Genomic DNA, 14,939 nt, shown 5'->3' on the forward strand with positions numbered 1-14,939 from the left:
CAAAAGTATTGTCGCTTGTGTACAAATTGACCTGAAGTGCCGCTGAAATATATTTCTTTGCAAGATTTATTTACAAGAAATGGCTCATTTTAATCCCAACAGCTTTTGTAATAATGTTGTTACTCAGGAGATGAGGTAACGTTGCACTTTGTAATTCACTAGTAATCGTTAAATGAAGGCTATAACAATATTATGATAGTTCCCATATACCAAGTAGTAACGTTCCATCCTAACGGTTAAAACATCCTTTTCTGTGTGCTGTCTTGTTACACATGAACAAAGGAAACCAAAACGGGGGCGGTCACTGAGGCACGGGGGAAGCCAAAAGAGAGTACGTTAATAGATCATTTGCACATTAGTAGATTGGCTTCTAAAAAGAAGCCTATTAATTTTAACTGGTTTGTTTTTTGTCACGGCATTAAGTTCTTGGGTGTGTTAGTATATATAATATAAACTGTTTTTCAATGTCATTTTCATCAATTGTTGGTGACTTGAGCACAGGAGCTTCTAACTGGAATATTGTAATTCAGTATACTAACTTATACACCATTCTTATGCAAAGACAGTGAACGAATGTGTTTCTCATTTAACCATTTTTCAAACACTACTATTATACTGTACACCACAAAGTAGTTTCACAGAAGAGGCTGATCAGACACACAATCCTCGATGATGGCTTTGCTTTAAGATCTGTGCAGAACAGAAGAAGAAAGCTTGTTAGTCCTCCAACCTGTCCTCGGTTAACAATAGGTTACCCCAGTGTAGTCCACCTTGTCTCTAGGACCGTATTGCACTGTGTAAATAGAATATATAAGTATATAATAATCATATATTATACTATATATAATATATATGTGTTGGGTGTTGTGGTGTTGGTGTTGTGTTGGTCCCTCAAGATTTTTTTGCTCCACTATGACTCCCCAAGTTCATTATGCCGGCGCCAAACATCAATATTGGAATCATGGACAACCGTTCACCAGTGTCTTCAACATGACCTAAGTGGGAAAACCACAAACCACAGCTTTCCAGCTATGTTTCCATGAATTCCTTACCTTCCCAAGCTGTACCCTTAAATCAGCTTTCAACCATGGAACCCCTTTTAGTGATGCGGACTGAACGCTATAGCCGGACGTTTAATAATATTTAATAATTATCACAGTTTATTGATCTCCAGTGGGAAATTACAATTATACACTCCTTTTTTGTTTTGAGATCACCTACACATAGGCCTGAAAAACCACACCACACACACCAGAACAAAAAAAGTAAGACCTGCTAGTGCAGGACCAGCACCCTGAGCAGGACTCTGGGGGCGCGTACAGTGCCTTGACTCAAGAGCACCATAGCACCCCAGGAGGGTGAAACTGGCATCCTCCGCTACCAATCCACACTCGTCTTTGGTGTCCGTTACTGGCGCGTGAACCATAAAACCCACCGGTTGCTCCAACCCAGAATTCAAATCATCCTGACAAAGTACTGGGGAGAGTAGCTTTTTGGAACAGGCCGCTAAACTACCTATGGCACATAACCAATCCAATTTGTGGGGGCCCCAATATAATACCACAGTTTTTGATCACCCGTAATAGCATGTAGACCAGAAGCGCCGCCAAGTTTGAGTCAGCGAGCCTCAATGAGTTAGCTTATTCTTTGATGAGTTTAGAACGTTAGCAGCCTGACTCGGGAGGAATACAGGGCTGTTACAACAGCATGCTTTAACAAAGGTTTACAATATGACAAATTGTCAAGTAACTGTGTAGTGGCGGCGTCTGAATCTAGAATCTGCAAGACTTAATCTTTTTAGCATTCAACATTGACAACAGTTTAATTAGGAGAGAAGAACTTTGAAGAAAGAGCAACCAGTTCAGCCCTACCTTAGCACCTGCCTAACCAGCTCAGTTTCTTCGGTTGATTAAATCAGTTGATCTTTTGCCTGTGTTACTCTGCTGTCTTTACGTGCTTCACAGAGTAGGAAGGCCATGCAACCTGAATTGTCTTACCCCTGCTTGAAAGGAAGCCGAACCGTTTTTGGTTAAGGAGATACTCTTGCGTTAACTGGATGAGAAGTAGAATGACCAACGGTCTCCTCCTGTCCAAATCCATTTAAACTTCCCAACTCTCATGATTTGGTCCCCAATATTCCCTGTAAAAATGCTTCAACATAACTTGTATGTGTGCGGGAACGGATGACGAGGGGCAAAGCAGATCCAGCTATCTTTAACAGTCTGGAGGACAAGGTCCGTACTTTGACTAGCAGTCCCCTGATCTATTGCTGTAGGCTCAACTGTTACCTGGTCACAACGCCCCCCACAAAAAAACAACAAGGTAGTCCTTTGTGGGACCCCCGCCTGGCCATTTTTCCTCAACTTGTGGGGCGATCTAGAACTGGAAAAGTTTAACAGGCCCCGTCTTCATTCCACCGCAACCCTCTTCGGCCAGAGTTCTGCTGTTCAGCCAGTCCAGCGCTTCAAGCTGTGCGTGTGACCAGAGTCCTTTGTGGTTTTTGGGTCCCGGAGTCTCAGCGGGACCGTTGATCTCCAGCAGATACTTGCCAGTGCCCAACGTTCCAGAACTCCGGTCCATCTGGATTGCAAGTGAAGTAAGCACGTTGGAATGTCTTGTTGTGACAAGGACCGCCATTACCACAGTGACGCACAAAACAAAGGCCCACAAACACAAGACCTGATTCACTGGCAACACTCCTGTTTTTTGGGGAGAGCCACTGCACCCTTGGACACAACACCCCTTGCTCTTTTACTGCACTATTATACTACACTATATATAATTATCTTACTCTTGCCTTTATTAAATCTCTTTTAAAATAATCCTGTGTCATGTCTGTGCTTTTGGACCCACCTCCAGTGCCTTGCCATAACAGATCCTTTTAGATGTCTCCCTCACGTTGCCTTGGCATGTGTCCCCAAAGGTTATAAATGCCCATGAAACCAAGCCAACACACGCTTGAAAATTAGGTTTTAAAATCATGGCAAACGAGGGAAGGAGCGTTCTGCTTGTTGCTAATGAACAATCTGTTTCAAGACAAGAAAGAATTTCTGCCAAATGTAGGCTTGTTGGCAGACAGGTCTGGGGATGAATGACGAGCGGTTATTAATTAATTTGACAATTGCTATAACAAGTAACACTCTCAGAAGATTATTGCTACAAATCATTTTTTCTTGTAATCTCATTTAACACCCCGCCTTTGGCTTTGCTTTTCTCTGCAAATTCTTAATTCTTCTTTTCCCTTATTACATAAATAAGTGTCCGGCCGCCCTGCCCTATCTCTCCATTCGGTCTTACTTCCAGTTTTTTCCTTTTACATTTCTTTAAAGTCTCTTTTTTCTTCTCTGGCTATTATTTACAGTTAACTTTTTCTCTCTCTCTCTTATTTCCTCTTCTAATCTGTTCTCTCAGGAACTATGGTTTTTCAGTGCCAGTCATCCAGTCTGAGGGCCACAAAAGGCCTGGGAGCCTGAAATCGTTTACCTCTCTCAGGCGGGAGATACCGAACCACCTTCTCTGCTGGTATCAACACTCTTACAGTGACAATCTCTTTCTCTGCCTCTTTTTCTTGTTCGCTAACACTATTACTCCACCATCTGTCCCTCTCCATTTTTGATTTTCTTTTCTCATCACCACCATATGCCCATCTCTCAACCTTTTCTTTCCCCTATTTTACTTCACTTTCACAGCAATATTAATTTCAAGTGTTTTGTACCCTAGTTCGAGATACTAAGTCAATTCATGACGTCATTATCCTAGCGTTGTACAAGAGTGAAAGCAGACTGATGGAAAATCTGCTCAACACTGGAAATAAATTGGAGACAGTGGTGAGATAGCTCAGGAACTCTTGGAGAAGAAAGAACCAAAAAACTATTAACTCCTTAGAATTTGCTCGTCTTTGCAACTCTGTCAAACGCACACACACTCACACACGCCGCTGTCCCATGCAAACTCACTGTTCCCACACCTATAGGCAGCTTTAGCTTGCTACCTGGTCGTTGTTGCTACAAGTGTGAAAATTACTGTAAACCCAGCACACACATCCCTGACATACTGTAGGCTACATGGTTCTCACTTCTCAACCTTTTCTAGTAGCGACCCCTATAAATAATGAGGTTGGTGTTTGCTAAAGCCCCCCAGCCCTAGCCTTGCCCAATGTTGCTCTGGGCTCTTGTTGATTTTTTTTGCATTTGTGACCTTCCCCACCCTTCGCCCCCCGAACTGCATTTAGACCATTTCTGTTTTACACATGAGCTTTGAACATAACACATGGAATGTCCAAACTCACACAGTGATGTAAAACCATTTCCCAGTCTAGAATATGTTTTTATAATTTTTTCTCCCAACCCCTGGCGACCCCCCAAAAACTATCTCACGACCCCCAGGTTGAGAACACTGGTACAGTCCAATGTCCTCACCTCAGTGCCAGGCTGCTTTTGTCTTTGACTTCCAACCATGAACTGCAAGGTACATTTACATGTAGGATATTGTCATGGTATATCTTTCTCGTTTCCTTTTAATTTGGAAGTTTTCCTCCTAGTCTTGGCTTACTTCCGTCTTGGTTTTCCCGCCTGTTCAATTGTTCTGCCTCACCCTGATGTTTGTCACCTGTTGTATCATCTGTCGCTCTTGTATTTTTTTAAAGATTTTTTGGGGGCTTTTCCCTTTATATATTGGATAACATTTAGGGGGAGAGAGATGGGGATGACATGCCAAAGGCCGCAGGTTATTCAAACCCGTCCGCTGCAGAACTCAGCTCTACTGGGTGAGCTAGAGGCCACCGCTTGCCTCTTGTATTAGTGTCTGTGTTCCCTTGTCGATTGTCAGGTCACTGTATTGTCTCCTGCGAGTGCTATGTATTAGTCTGCTGTTTTGTCTCCATGTTGCTGATTCCATTCTTCTTTGATACTTTGTTTTTGGATTACCTTGCCTGCTGTGTTTTGTTCACCTTTTGGGCGGGACAAACCATCTCCAATGAAAAAGAACTCTCTACAGAGTTTCCATGATACCTCACACATGGTCTACATCAAACGGTAATTAGTTATAAAAAACGCGTGGCTTTAGCATAGGAGGGCGGGCCAAACCACCAACAAATGACCAATGACAAGAAACTCTGATGAGTCAATGATACCTCCACAAGACTGAACATTAAACAGTTCAAAAGTTTAAAAGGGGAAGTGTCCTGAGTTCATGTTAATGGTTACGTATAGGGGACGGCTCAGTGTCACATGTAGACCACATATACGTTTGAGTAAATGGATGATGTTTGTCACATAAGGCTGATATCCTATGACCAAAAATCAATTTTGGCCTAAAAATGTCCTCAGGCTGGACTCTGTCAATCATAAGAAATTTTGCCAAATTGGACAATGTACACTAAAGTAGCTTGGATCCAAGCTGTGCAATAAGTTGGGACGCTGGTAACCCCAACCTGAGGAAGTAATAGGGCGGTCAGGAGCACTTTGAGGAACTCCTAAATCCAGCTAATACTCTGACTCTAGTCAGAGGCAGAGCTGGCGGAGGATAAGATTCTCGTCAATTTCCCTGGTGGAATTCACTGAGGTAGTCAAACGCCACAGTGGCCAGCCCCAGGATTAAGGAATGGCAGACCGTGGTGGTGGTTCCCCTGTTCAAAGTGGGACCAGAGGGTGTGTGCCATACAGGTATCACACTTCTCAGCCTCCCAGTAAAGTCTACTCCAAGGTGCTGGAAAAGAGATTTGGCCGATAGTCGACCTTCTGGTTGAAGTGTGACAATGGGGATTCCCTCTGGTAGTGGAACAAACAGACCAACTCTTCACTCTCGCAAGGATCCTGTAGGAGCCTGGGAGTATGCTCAACTACACTACTACAGGTGTTTTGTGGATCTGGAGAAGCTGTATGACCCGGTCCCACAGGAGATACTGTGGGAGGTGTGCGGGCGTATGGGGTCATTGCAGTTTGGTGTGCTGGGTATCTCTCGCTGCGCTTTGCAGATGATGTGTCTGATGCATCATTGGCCTGTGAGCTTCAGCACTCACTGGATGGGTTTATGGCTGAGTGTTGAAGGCTGGAGATATCAGCACCACTAAATCTGAGGCCATGGTTCTCACAGGAAACAAATGGAGTGCCTTCTTCATGTAGGGAATGAGTCCTACCCCAAGCAAAGATTTAAAAAACCTTGGGGTGTTTCTCTGGAATGAGGGGACCATGGAGCGGGATATGGTCGAGAATCAGCGCAGCGGTTTCAATTCAATTTATTGCACCATTGTGACAAAAAGAGAGCTGAGCCAGATCGCAAAGCTCGATCTACTGGTTCAATTTCCGTTCTACCCTCACCTATGGTCATGTAGGTTGGGTCATGATATAAAAAACAGGGTAATAAAATGACAAATTCTGGGATCGGAGAAATGCTCAGGTTGTTTGAATTTCTTTAATCAATCACAATTGTCTGGGGGGCATTAATCTCCGGAGGCAGTAACGGTGGCTCCACAAAAAAGTTTGCAAAAGAAACCCCATACATATAGAATATTAAATAAAGTTAACTGTTCACACAATATAGTAACATGAGCTATTTAAATTACTGGAAACATTGGGAACGTAATTTGCTCTAGTTATCGCTGTGTACTTATTCCACAGCAATCCTCTCCAGTCAGTTCCAAATGTCCCGTTAGGTAGTAAAAGCCGTAAAACAATTCTTAAAATTTTACAATCATCACCAAAAGAATTTCCAAATTATCTTAAAACCTGCCATTTTCAAAACATCACACAAAAAAGTACTAAAAACCAAAGCTCAAGGATCGTAGTTATAAATATCCAAAATAAATTATGGTTGCTAACAATCTTCCAAGGAACCCACATGTATAATCTGTTGGAGGCCCTTTCTCTGCTGCACAGTTACTGTAATTATTATAATTTACAGCTAGCGCCAGGGCCTGCAGTCAGGCATATACTGGTGAATAATCTTCTTCTAGTCCTGTTATGCTCCTCCAAGATTTATGATTTTTACAAATCATGTGGTCACAAGAACCCCAAGACACTAGTGTCTACAAAGTTGAACTTTCTAACCTCAAGCCATTTGGTCACACTGTGTCAATTTTTATGTCAATTATTTGACAGGGATCTGGTTCATGATTGAAATTAAATTAAATTTATTCCCAATATCATGTGTAGAAAAGATGTAAAATGATTTAAGTGAATTGTTCTTTGAGATTTGAGTTCACGAAACCTTCAAGCCACACCTGATATGCTGTAATTATGGATTCATCCAAATCCTAAATAATCTCTTATAATAATAATACTGTGTTTACAACTCACTTCCTCTCATATGCAGTGGCGATCTAACACCTTAACTATTGGCATGCTGCCAATTCTGCAAACACACCACACACACACACACACACACACACACACACACACACACACACACACTATCATGTACATAGGTTTGTTTGGGTTCAATATAATGCAGTCCAACATCACTAACCTCATAAACCATATTTTTTGGTAATAGTGATATTTCTACATGGCAAATAATTTACTAGTAAGTATTGTTAGAGTCATAGAAAACCAACAGACCCAAAAGTCATGACATGCATGCTGCTCAGTCTGTGAATTACTCTGTAATTGAAGAGGCATGTCAAAAATGCAGTGGTGGGTCAATTAGTTAATGATTGATTCTGTGAAGAAAAAGGTGTCAATTATGACCCATTTAAGGAAGGAAGCAAATGTTTGTCATGCTGGTCATAGTGTATTTCACAATGAAATACTCGTTCCAGACATTGCTCTGAGGAACGTTGGACTTGATAAAAACGTTGATTGCAAGGGGAAAACATATAAAGTGCAGAAAAATATAGGCTGCTCAGCCGAAATGACTTCAAATGCCTTGAAATGGCATCCAAAGCCTTAACAAACGTGGGAAAAAAACAGTCACTACCATTGATGGACAACAAAATAGCAAAGGCTCAACCAATGGCTCTCCAGGGAAATCAGAGAAGACTTAAAGTTACCTGTGAGTACTGTTACGATCAGAAGAAGGCCATGTGAAGCAAAGCTACCAGCTAGAAGCTCCCCCCAATGTCCCATGCTGAAAAAGACATGTACTGAATAGGTTGAATTTACCAAAGGAGAAATGGAGCACATTCTGAGACGATGGGAGCAAAATTGTTCTTTTGGGTCTAGGGCCGCGACATTTGTCCAACCCCCCATGACACTGAATTCAAGCCACAGTACACAGTGAAACAGTAATGTATAGTGGTGCAACATTATGCTGTGTTTCATCATACTGTGGTGTTGGGCCTATTTATCACATACCAGGTCAAGGATCAGTTTCAATAGATCAAAATACTGAAGTGGTCATGTTGCCTAATGTATTGATTAAGCCTTTTTGTATTGATTTTAGTGCCACACTCTGTGCTTTTCTCTTTCCATCTTCATTTTGGAGTAAGAAGTGTATGCAGGGTTTAAAAAGGTTTTGAAAGTTTTTTTTCTTCTCTCCAACCTTTACTTTCCCGTAGATTAGCTTTACCTGCCTAGCTACCATTCATTTTTTATTTCTTCAAGTGGGGGGCCATGCATACCCACGCCTTGGACCCCCAATTTGCTAAATCCACCACTCCTCATATCCTATAAAAACGTGATCAAAATCCACTATAAGACTCAAAGCCTTGATGAGTGTATGACTGAAGTGGAAAAGCAATGTATAGTTTAAATAAATAAAAGTGTATCTGTCTGACCTCCATCTCTATACAAAAATTAATTGATTACAAGCCATAAAAACGGCCTTACAGAAAAAAACTTTGTGGTGAGATAAAACAATGTTTAAGTAATGTTCTAATTTTGATACAATTGGTCCCATAAACAGGAAAGTATTGCAGTGGCAAATATTTCCATCAGTGGATGAAGCCTCTATACTATACCCTGTAAAATAAAGTACACGAGCACCTTTGGGCATGCTCTACTTGGCCCAGTTGCCTGAACCATGGTCCCAAGCACAATTGTCCCCTGTCCCCCCTGGTCCGCACTCACAATGCCATAAAACATATAGGGCCAGAGCATGCTTATGTCATTACATTGCAGGACTCATTACCGTTCATCTCTAAGGTAAGAACCAGACCCCACGTTTAGGCCTTGTGATCACACTGATGTGCACCGTGCCCAGTCCAACCAACGGACAGCCATTGACTGTAACTTGTAATGGACAGAGCATTTGGTTAGGCAAAGTAGTAAAAATTGGAAGGCCGTAAACTTGCATTCTTCTGAATTCCAGCAGGGGCAAAACGTGCAGTGTGTCCATAGGACAGAGGCTGGTTGTTCCGTGTTCTTGTTAAACCATCTTACGCTATTTTGCGCTAGTTATTTGAAAATTTTAGTGTCCTAAAATGGCTTATTCCGCGTTAGGTTTACTACAATGCACTTAAGGAGTCAGCTTTTAATGTTCTGGTAAGTAATGTCACATTTAGTTTTAAGCCTGTTTTTCGTTAGAGGATATATGGTTGCACCTTGCTAACCAAGCTAGCGGCTAACATTTTGCTGTACAAACATAGACTGTTGATTAGTGATTATTAAAATGTATTAGAGTCTAACTTTGCATAAAGGTCCCCCGGGGCTGGTAACAATAACCGATTTTCACCGTTCCTGTGGTGGTGTTGGGTTATCAATGCTAATGTAATGGTACCGTTAGCTTCATCTCAAAGCTTGTATGTACCTTAGTGTCAAATTAACCAATGTTAAGCTGACATTTGTTAAGCTTTTCATTTTATTTTAAATATTTGGTTTGTTTTTTGGCGCCGTTTAATACACACTTATTTAATAAAACCCGTCAATGACATGCTATAGTTCAGGTTAACATATTGTAATATTACTGTTACATGTGGCTTGTTTTCAACCTGCCAGCAACTACAGATAAGTATTTACACAATGACCAAGCTCTATTGTGCACTATTGTCCATCTTATAAGTCAACCTGTTGAATGTAACTGTTTGTTCACAGACAAGCAAGTTCATTTCATGGCACTAATAAGATCGTAGACCTAGATTTTATAAATGTACCTTTATTTGGCTGTGTTTTGATAGATCCTTAGTGGTCCTGCAGCCAAATTCCTGCATGAAGCACCAGGCTTATTCAAGTGTGACTATGTAACATCTTTTCTCCAGCCTCATAATACATTATTTTAGACTGTTATGACCTAAACAGACATGCTGTTGCTGAGTTATTAACACTGTTGATGCTGTAACACTGATGTCTTTCTTAGAGTTGACTAATTGTGCTCTATTAAATATGAGGACCTTCTGTTAGCACATAAGTCTATTGAAATGCGTATTCCCAAAATGTACATATCACAAAAAGTACGTTTTGTTTACAATTGCATACAATACACATGTTCTAGAATAACATTTGACAGTAGGAGTTAGTTAAGACTATAATATTGCAAGTCCCCAACTGAAGCATACTGACATTTATGTGCGTGCTCTATATATTTAACTCAACATCCCATAACGCCTTTTGTCTTCTCGTAATTGAAAAAGGTATCCACACTGAAAACGAATGACCAGTGCCTGTGGCGTATTTGGTCTCATTCATCTGTTAACTATGGCCCCCAATGGCGAGAAATGGTGATTAGGTGTAAACCAAGCCCGGGTATCTTGCTTGCCTTTGAGAAAATAAAAGCTCAGATGGGCTGATCTGGAATCTTGCTCCCTATCTCGCCCGCCCTAGAGAGAGAGAATCACCTACCTTGAAGCTACCAAGCTGTGGAGACCATAGACAATGAAAATGGAAATGGTGAGGCTTGACTTGGACGTGACTTTGTGACATGAGCAACCTGTCTGAAAGTTGTAAGTCTTCTGGTAGCTGTGCTATGAGAATTCCCATCATTCCAATCACCAGAGACGAGAGCTACAGTATGTAAGGAGATACATAGGCACAGGCTAATTATGGCTAACTAAAATTCAGGATAACATTAGTGTTAAATTTAAACAGCTAATGTGAGTTGAAACTGTCTGTGAGCTTTCCGGACTGTACATAACTTTCTAGTGGCGACAGAGGTATGCCTATGTATAACAAAAACGTGTTACTGTGACAGCTATGTTTGGTTTGATGCCCAGATAGCTGCAGAGACCTTGAGAAGAAACTAGCGGGCCGGACATCTGTTGGTTTGGGCTGGGGTGGACTGTGGTAGAAAAGACTTCTCACATTCTTTTCCCACTCCTCGCAGAAAAAGCAGCCCTGGATGTCCTCTTTATCACATATGGCGCAAGGGCATGGGGAAAGTCAGCAGTGCCAAGCTTCTCACTGTGATGAAGGAGGACCTGCACCAGCTTTACCTCCTGCAACCTGGCAGGAAGATCATGTTTTCTATCTACCAAAGGTGCCAGTGGAAGGATGGGCCAGTTATGCAAAAGATAGACAAGGCCCGGGAATCGGTCAACCGTTATGGCTACATTTGTTCCTAGCGCAAAGTACCAAGATACAACACCCTAACATATACATGACAGTCCTTGGCTATTTTTGGGGAGGAAGTTAGTTCACACAAGGGAAATTATGTTTTTAAGTACATTACCTAATTGCGTTAAAGGTCACCTTCAATTGCAGTGAATTGCTTACATTAAGCATGGTGACTGCTCTTGAATGGGGCCTTTGGGACCCATTTACTTAGGCCTAAACATAGCCCTGACTGTTATGGCTGATGTAGACTGTTTTATATGTTTTATCCCAATTTAATCTAACTGGTGTGAGAACTCTACGTGTTGTATAGTTTTATATTAAATCCTACTGACGAACATGTTAAGTATCCCATTAAACCAAGCAAACAAGCAAACCCACAATCAAACAGGACTTTTATTCTTGTCAAAGAGTAATGTTTTTTTTTAAGTAAAGTGAAAATACTCCGACATGTTTCAGTCATTCATTTTAGAAACATGGTCTTAAGAAAGTCAAAAGACAGAATTAAAAAAAAAAAAAACACTAAGGAAAGTCTGACATTCAGGAGACTAGTTACTGTGATTCTACTTTTACATCAGTGATCACAGGCAAAAACATGGCGCTTAGTGCACAGATGACACAGTTCAACTGCAACATCAGATGTCCAACGTATGCAGAAAGAGTTGATTCAAGTATACACCTCCATTCATGCATCACCAGCATGGCCACATTTGTTTTTGTAGCTAATGTTTGCATGGTGATATCTTACCTTTTAATGGACTTTAACTTTTTTGTGTAGATCCTATCCCTTGTAGCAAGCAGCCAAAGTTCCAGTGAACCCATATGTATATGTGTGTACAAAGCATAGACTTAAATAATGGACGTAGCATCAGTGGCAGTGCCTACCCATTGGTTTGTGGACTACCATTTTGAGATTGCAGTTGGCTGTGGTCCATCTGGGGATTCTGGAGTGTGACCCGGCTAACGGTTGCAATAGCTAGCTAGCTCAGTTGGCAAGTTCCAATACAACGAATCCCATTGATGGGTTGGGATATGGCATTTGACCTTGAGTGTCCAAGTGTTAGGAAGCCAATTGGTCAGGGGATAGGACCTGTACAAATAGGTTACGTTCCTTGCATAAGCATCAGATGCCTGGCCAATAGTAGCTATTGAGGGCGGGTCTTGGCGTGACTAATAGTGGTGAAAAGAATATTGCGGCAAGGTGCTACCAGGCAGTAACAAGACATTTTTAGGCGACTAAAATGTTCCAATTACTTTCTAAACACACTGTGAGAGAATCAAAGTTTTTAAGATAAAAACTCGGACAACAACTTAAAAAAAGTCTATTTTAATGCACACAGTGCCTGGATATGCTGGCAAAGTCTCCATCCTGATTGACAGGGTCCGTGTAGCTACAAAGCATACGCTGTTTATGACTATTTTTGGAGCCATGGTGAACGTCAACCCCTCTGGTCATTTGAAATAATACAGGTTTAAGACATTTCCACATTGGCTTCACTTTTTAAGCCCACAAGTCAACTATGGATTCTATGCAGTTTCCTTCACTGTTGACTGTGACGTTTGAATTGTCACTGATGCAGCAACAATATATCCCACTACAAGACAACCCCTAAAATGAAATACCATCACATAAGAGATCATTGAGGAGAAAAAGGCAAGAGATGGTCATAAAAGCTGGTTGTCCAAATGGATGTCCATGATCAGTAAGTATATAAAGTTCTGTAGCTGTATTTATTCCCAAGGTCCTTCATTTGCATTACTGAGGCATCGGTGTGCACAAAATTGATGTTCTTGTGGGAGCTGATAGGATGTCTAAATATTGGCCTCCCTGTATATTGGATTCAGGCTGCTGGTGTAACTCTTGATTTCACAGCAGACTAACTCATGTTGAAGGAAAAGCTTAAGCTGTAGCAGTGCTAGATTTAGTTGTGAGAGTCGATCTTTGGAACTTGCTTGTGCGCTTTCACAGATGCATCTAAACATCTGGGTGGACTGGTGGTGTCTGGAGTGAATTGTGGATATCACTAAGCATTTGGCAGCATCTGATGAGCCTGGGGGAAAGTAGACCAAATGTCAAATTATTGTGGTTAACATACACAGACAGGGTGCAATTTTCCCATGTGGATTTCCCCCTTTCTAGATCAACAAATCCCTGAATCTGCTGAATTATTTTTATCCACCCCCCACCCTCTCCCACCCCTCAAAGTGATCAATGCACTTCACCAAAAGACCATATAGTATATACCTAAAATGGAAGTATATTAAACAGCAAAGCGATATCAGTGTTAACACAAAGTGCCATAGACAATACAATCTGAGCAGCGGTTGCTGGTTGTATTTAGCAGCACATACAGAGCTATATGACGCCGCTTCCAGCAGCAGTTGTTTAGGCGCCAATAGGTACTGTGAGGCGGGTACAGGCACCGCCAGATACAGTCCTTTTAGGCACCATGGTAATTGAGTTCTAGCCAGAAAACGTGACCGTCATGCATCAACAGTTCAGTTTAGGCCCAAACGACTAGTTAAGTGAAGAGATTGTGGTTAAACAAAATGTTTTCACCCAGGAAAGGAGTTTGTCGCAAAGTGAACTCTATTGTCTGGCTTGAAAAGGCGGGGCTACTGATTTGGTAGTCCCGCATTGTTAGACCTGTCTCCACAGGGCTCTGGAGAGAAAAAACAACAATCTGGGTTTTTCTTTTCTTTAACCCTCACCAGTCTTTCAACATTTCTGGTGAACACACAGAAACACACATTGTATACCATTGTGATGTTTCTCCACTTAGCGACGGTGAGTCTGCAAAATAGTCTCAGGAAGGAACTTGTTTTAGTGGGACATTTGCCCCGCAAAAGGAAACCCACATAAATTATTTAAATGAAGTAAATGTTCACTCAATACAGCAACATGGCTATTTTAGTTAGATGTAAATGGTTAAATGAATTTGCTCATACCAGTGTATCACCATGTTCTTTTGTTGATAGCAATCCCACAAATTGGTCCCAAAACTTCCCATTTAGATAGTATAGATAGATGTAATGCCATAAACATATTCCCCGAAGTAACCATGCAGGCCTGCCTTTTTGCACGATTCCAATTTTCTTCAAAATCTTGCCATTTTCAGCACGTGAACTTGCTAGCAGGAATTTGTTGTTATTTCTGAAGCCAAGGGATTTTGAAACAACAACACACAGAAGGAAGAGATCCTGGATGCCCTGGAAATGTACTTCCGTTGGTACAGACTACTGATTTGTTGCTGTTAAATCAGTGTCTCAATTGGCTACTCACTGATTGAGACTGTTCACATCCAACCGAGCTAGATATCAGTTGCTCCTTTTCCAATCCAAATTCACATTTAAACCTACATCTATGATACAAATGTAAAAAGAACACAAAAGGTTGAGAAACAATAGCCTAAAGTAATATAGAAAAGAAGAACAACAGTTCCAGCTACAGCAAGAGACTCAGGTGAAGCAGAATATCCTTTTTTTTCTGATCTCTTGTCAAGTATCAATGAATTCATG

This window comes from Etheostoma spectabile, unplaced genomic scaffold, assembly GCF_008692095.1.
Source record: "Etheostoma spectabile isolate EspeVRDwgs_2016 unplaced genomic scaffold, UIUC_Espe_1.0 scaffold280, whole genome shotgun sequence".
Classification (NCBI taxonomy): domain Eukaryota; kingdom Metazoa; phylum Chordata; class Actinopteri; order Perciformes; family Percidae; genus Etheostoma; species Etheostoma spectabile.